Genomic DNA, 6,282 nt, shown 5'->3' with positions numbered 1-6,282 from the left:
AAAAATAAGAGCAATGTAGTATAAGAAACAAACAGTATTAAAACATGCTAATACAAACCATCATAAACAACACACGTAGTTCTTGTTTCTTATACCTGTAATCCTACCTATAGCTAGGATTATATATGTGAGCCAGAGGCACCAAGCAGTTCATCATTTTAAAAATGACTATTTGAAGCCAGGAGCCAGTGTCTCATGCCTGTAATCCCAGCTACTCATGATTCTGAGATATGAGGATCACAGTTTAAAGACAGCCCAGGAAGAAAAGTCCCCATAAGACTCTAATCTCCAATTAATTACTGAAAAAGCAAATGTGGCTTTGTGGCTCAATTGATAGAGTGCTAACTAACTTGAGCTCAGAATCTCAGAGACAGTGTCCAGGTCCTGAGTTCAAGCCCCACAACTGACAAAAAAAAGCATTTTAATGTCTGAATTTTTTTATTGTGAAAATACAGTACAGAGGGGTTACAACTACATGGGCAAGATAATGAGAACATTTCGTATCAAGCATTGTAGCCTCCTCTGTTTCCCCTTACCATCCCTTCCCATCCTCCCTCAATCCTCCCACCTAATCCTCCCCCCAACCAAAGTTATAAAGTTCATTTTCGACATAACAACTTGTATATATCATTGTTGCAATGGGTCCACCTGTATCCCTATTTAAACGATTTGTTTTTGCCCTTCCCCTATACAAATTTTACCAACATCAAATACAGTGAAAGCAGGGGTAAAGCCGTGGGGGAGGGACATGCAAAGCAACAAAGAAATAATCTTATAAATAAATGTGTTAGAAAAAATCGCATGAAAGAAAAAAAACATTTGAATACATATCTTAGGGTTCATTTCCCTAACATCAAATTATCTGACCTTTTCTGCTTGACTCAAACATATACTAGTTACTGCAAAAAAGGGAAAACATGGGACCTATATTTCTTTGGGCCTGGCTTACTTCACTTAATATAATTTTTTTCTAAGTCTTTCCATTTCCTAACAAATGGGGCAATGTCATTCTTTCTGATGGAGGCAAAGAATTCCATTGTGTATATATACCACACTTTCTTGATCCATTCATCTATTGAGGGGCATCTGGGTTGGTTCCATATCTTAACCATGGTAAATAATGCTGCAATAAATTGTCGTACTGGTAGCTTTAGTGTGATCTTGTTTGTAAACATTTGGGTAAATGCCCAAAAGTGGGATTGCTGGGTCATAGGGGAGCTCTATGTGGAGTCTTTTGAGGAACCTCCATACTACATTCCAAAGTGGTTGAACAAGTTTACACTCCCACCAACAATGCAGTAAGGTTCCCTTCTCTCCACATTCCCTCCAGCATCTGTTGTTATTTAGAGTTCTTGATTTTTGCCATTCTAACTGGGGTGAGGTGGTGTCTCAATGTTGTTTGAATTTGCATTTCTTTTTTGGCTAGGGAGGTTGAGCATTTCTTCATGTGTCTATTGGCCATGCTTCTTTCCTCTTCAGAGAAGTTTCTCTTTAAGTCTTTAGCCCACTTATTTATGAGGCAGTTGTTTCTTTGAGGATCTGTTGTTGGGGGATTTAATTTTTTGAGTTCCAGGTATATTTTAGATATGAGACCCTTGTTTGTTGTATGGCTAGTGAAGATCTCCCAACCCGTGGGCTTTCTATTGATCTTACTAGCTAAATCCTTTGCCATGCAGAAGCTCTCCAATTTCATGCAATCCCAATTGTCCAACCTTTCTTTGATTTGTTGTGTTTCCAGGTCTCTATTAAGAAAATTTTGAACTGTGCCAAGGAGACCTAGAGTTTCTCCTATTCCATCCTGTAATGTTTTCAGAGTGTTTGCTTTGACTCTGACGTCTTTGATCCATTTGGAATTGATTCTGGTGCAGGGTGATATATAAGGATCTAGCTTTAGTTTTCTACAAGTAGTTAATCAATTTTGCCAGCATCTAATGTCTGAATTTCTTGTGAACTAAAATGAAAGCTGTGGTATACAATTCTACAGACTACTGCAGATTTAATTATATTTGTAGTTAGAAAAAGTAGCAGCACTTGAACAAAAGACATTTTTTTCATAAACTAGGGCAGACTGGTCTCTAATTGGAGGACATTGCTACACTCATACGTAGTACTTTTTGGTTGTTTTTTGTTTTGTTTTTAGAACAGGACGAGTGAACTTCTTTCTGCCAGTGGCCATTTGGGTATGTCTGACTTCATTCACAGGCCATGCAGAATTAACAGTAAAGACAGGACAAAGTCAACTGGCAGTAAACTTACTTGTCTTTATGCCATGTTCCAAATAATTTGATTAGCGTATATGTCCCTATAGCCTATAGTTTCCTATTCCTGCCTTCCTCAAAATACAAGCATTTCCACCAGTTCAGATTTGAGCCAGGCAATATTCAGTATTAGTGCAAGAGTCGAGGAAAATTGTAACACAACCAGGGAAGCATGCAACCAACACTTCAGTAGCTGGACACTGGGAATTCAGGCCTATAATCCGAGCTACTCAGGAGGCTGATGATCACAGTTCAAAGCCAGCTCCAGTGAGAAAATCTGTAAGACCCTTCTCTCCAATTAACAATCAAAAATCCATAAAGGGAACCGGGGCTCCAGAGGTAGAGTAGCCTTGATTACAAAACCTCAAGGGCAGCACCCAATTCTGAGTTCAAGCTGCAAGTCAGGCACAAAAACAAAAACAATCACAAACAACAACAACAAAAAAACAGAAACTGGGAGAAAGCTAAGGAAAGGATAGCATTGCCTACAAGAAAAATGTACACATTACATGTTTTGTGAAATGGTAAACTCACTGTACACACCTGAGTAACAATTACATTTAAAAAAGAATGTGGGAAATTCCAAAGCCATAGGGCCTTATGATGTGCATCTGCTTTCCAGAATTTCAAAGTCCCATCATCTGAGCAGGTATCACATAGCCCAGGGTGATTAGAAAGTATGAAGGCAGAGATTTTTTCAGATTGGCCCAGCAAATCTTTGATTACTTTAAGCAAAAAAAGAAAAGAAAGCAAACCAAACAAAATAAACTTTAAGGTTAATTATGCTGCTATTAAAGATTCAGATGTTGGTACACTTTGTAGAGGGAAAGGGAAAATACAAATTCTTCATATAAGGATACAGGTGGACTCATTGCAACAATGAGATGTACAACACATTATGTCAAAAAACGAACTTTACAATTTTGGCGTGGGAGGTGGGAGATGGGAAGGGATGGGAAGGGGAAACAAAGGAGGAGGCAACAATGTTTCATAAGAAATGTACTCATTATCTTGCTCATGTAATTGTAACTTCTCTGTACGTTATTTTCACAATTTAAAAAATTGAAAAAAAAAGATTTCAGGCAGATTTATACTGGTAAATGATGAGTTAGTACATATGTTTTGTAGATACTGAACTCAAATGTGTCAGAAAAATATCCTTGGATTCATAACTAGAAACTGTGAAGTGTAAGGTATATTAATTAGGTAAGTTTCATTAGGTAGCCAATGAAGAAAACAACACATGGTATTCAGTCAGGTAAATTAGTTTATTTTTATGTATTGATTTATTTTTGGTCCAGTTGTGGGGCCTGAACTCTGGGCCTGGGCGCTGTCCCTCAGCTCTTCAGCTCAAGGTTAGCTCTACCACTTGAGCCACAGTGCCACTTCCAGCTTTTTTCTTTTTGCTTATTTGGTGCTGAGGAATCGAATCCAGGGCCCCATGCATGCAAGGCAAGTGCTCTACCACTGAGCCACTTTCCCAGCCCCTAAAGTAGTTTATTTACTGAACTGCTGCCCATGCCATACATGGTGGAGAGGCATGTAGAAAAGGGGGGGGGGGGTGTTGGTGACCCAACCTAGGGCCAAGTCGTATCTAAGCCAAAGACCAGATGAGGTATGCCCAGGTTGGGGAAAAGTCTGACCACATTGGATCTGGATGTGACCTCGGGGCCTGGGACTCTCCTCTGGTCAGATGGAAAGTGTGACCAGTAGCTGACCAGGTTGTGACTTAATGGGGGGGAGGGGTGAGGTGGCTGCCTTCAGGAGTCCCAGATAACTAGGTAACACATAAAGGGTGGAAACTTAGCAAAGAAGTGGGGAGGTGTCTGCATAGGGTCTGCATGGCCTGGGGCAGACCTAATACCAAATACAAGTAGTACCTCTGCCATGTAATTCCTGACTCCAAACCATTCATTCTCAATCATTTCTTCCTTCCTTCCTTCCTTTCTTCCTTCCTTCCTTCCTTCCTTCCTTCCTTCCTTCTTTCTTTCTTTCCTTCCTTCTTTGTTCCTTTGTTCGTTTGTTCATTCCTTCCTTCCTTTCTTTTCTCTCCCCATCTCTCCTCTCTCCCTCTCTCTACCAATCTCTCCTCTCCTTCACTAAACCTCCCTCTCTCCCCTACCCCAGTATTCTCAACTCTCAAATAATGAACACTTGCTGAATTGAACTCACAAGCTGGGAAGAGTAGCTCAATGGGCAAATATGAAATTTAGTTTAATGTTTCCTTACATCTCTACCACAGATCACTGGAATCAAATAATGTACACTCAGCAGCATGCCATCTCAAGCTATTTGGAGGAGGAAAGCAAGCATGTTTTCACTGCATTCTGTGAAGTCCACTCTGGGAAGGTGGGGCAGACTCCTCCCTCCTTTTGGCTAAATCTTAGCCCAGTTTCTGCATCAGAAGAGGTGACTGCCTCGAAGTGAACCAGTTACCTAAGTGACTCAGGTACTGGGCAGAAACCTAGCCTCTTGTGATACTGAGATTAATGGCATGATTCAACATGATTCACTAGTTTGTTGAGGCTGGGACTTCCTAAATTTTTGGTTAGGCTATGTTCAAATTGTGATCTATTTATTTCTGATTGCTAACCATGATTATAGATGTGAGCCAGTACATCAGATCATTCAAAGTCCTTTATCATGCATGGAAGACATGAGGTTTCCCAAATGACATACCAGTTGACAGACAGCAAAATAAGTCATTAATTCTGGTTAAGATGTGTTTTTAATGTGAAACAAAATTTACTTAGCAAAATATGACTACTGTGATTATACTTTTAAACTTACCCTACATTTTAATATCAAATCACCTATATTAGCCAATGATTAACTCAAATTACCGGTAATCATTTATTTCTGTCTTCTACAGATAGGCAGAACTGGATCACACACTATTAACTAAAGTGGTAGAATTTGAGAAGATCACACTTCTGAGACATTCTAGGAAGGAAAGTATCACCCATATCCACCTACTAGGTAGGGATATTGGAATGCAATTATGATCCCTGCTTTTTAGGCTAGGTGCAAAAATTGCTAATCTATGAGTAAAGTAACTTAAACAAAAAGGATTGGTGTAGTGACTCCAGTGGTGGAGTACCTGTCTGGCAAACACAACATCAAAACTCAAATCAACTTCCTAAAATTAAAATATGAAAAAGAAAGAACGAACAACTCATGTTGAACATGTGTTCAATGTAAAGATTTACAATAAATTATTGTAGTTATAATACCATCATTTATTTCTAGGGACAAACACATTTTGTGTCAAGCCTAAATGAAAAAATAACACACTATATACGCTTTGTATATGCTTTGGTAAAACACAGGTCTGGCTTACAATGGTGAACCCTTAAGTTTGCATGTGCAGTGGTGTTGCAGGGTTGTTAAAGTTTATGGAAGTCCATCTTTTTGATGAACTTAACATGAAATTACCTAAGCAAACAGTTCACTGGACGGATACTGCTGATACACACACACACACACACACACACACACACACACACACACACACACACACACACACACACACATGTATGTGTTTATATATTAAGTGATACATGAATAAAATTAATGATGAATAAACTCAGTGAACAGATACCTTTCCCAAATAATTATTTTACCTGAATAAATTCATGTCTTAAACTCTCCAATCACACTTACATAGCTGCTGATTCCCATCAGCTTTTTTATGATACTTTTTTCTTTGTTTTTCAGATGAAAAAACCTGCCAATAAATATACCTGTATGACATTCCTTTCTTTAAAAAATGAAAATGATGTTGTGTAATCTGGTTGTTTATGTGTCATCAAAATAATTTTTTATAATTTCAAGTACATATTGTCTTAGACTTGGATCTCACTCATTTTCTTCCAATAATACCTATAGGAAGGGGAAAATGAAGGATCATTCTGTTACTTTGTGAGCTTCTGTTATTAATCATTGCAATAAGTATTATGAAAATGAAACTCTGAAATTATTTGGAGATTATTTGTAAGTTACCTTTCTACACACTCATGCTACT

The 6,282-nt window shown here is 38.4% G+C and overlaps 1 long non-coding RNA gene across 1 annotated transcript; it reads left to right on the top strand.

Moving 5' to 3' along the window:
* The first annotated feature begins 4,618 nt into the window (after positions 1-4,618).
* Positions 4,619-5,997, top strand: LOC138818931 (uncharacterized). Its single transcript, XR_011369274.1, has 3 exons — positions 4,619-4,707; positions 5,131-5,237; positions 5,976-5,997. It is a non-coding gene; the product is annotated as an uncharacterized lncRNA (long non-coding RNA).
* The last annotated feature ends 285 nt before the right edge of the window (positions 5,998-6,282 follow it).

This window comes from Dipodomys merriami, unplaced genomic scaffold (genome assembly GCF_024711535.1).
Source record: "Dipodomys merriami isolate MVZ:Mamm:240054 unplaced genomic scaffold, mDipMer1.0.p SCAF_798, whole genome shotgun sequence".
NCBI lineage: Eukaryota > Metazoa > Chordata > Mammalia > Rodentia > Heteromyidae > Dipodomys > Dipodomys merriami.
This window is presented reverse-complemented; position numbering and strand designations above follow the sequence as displayed.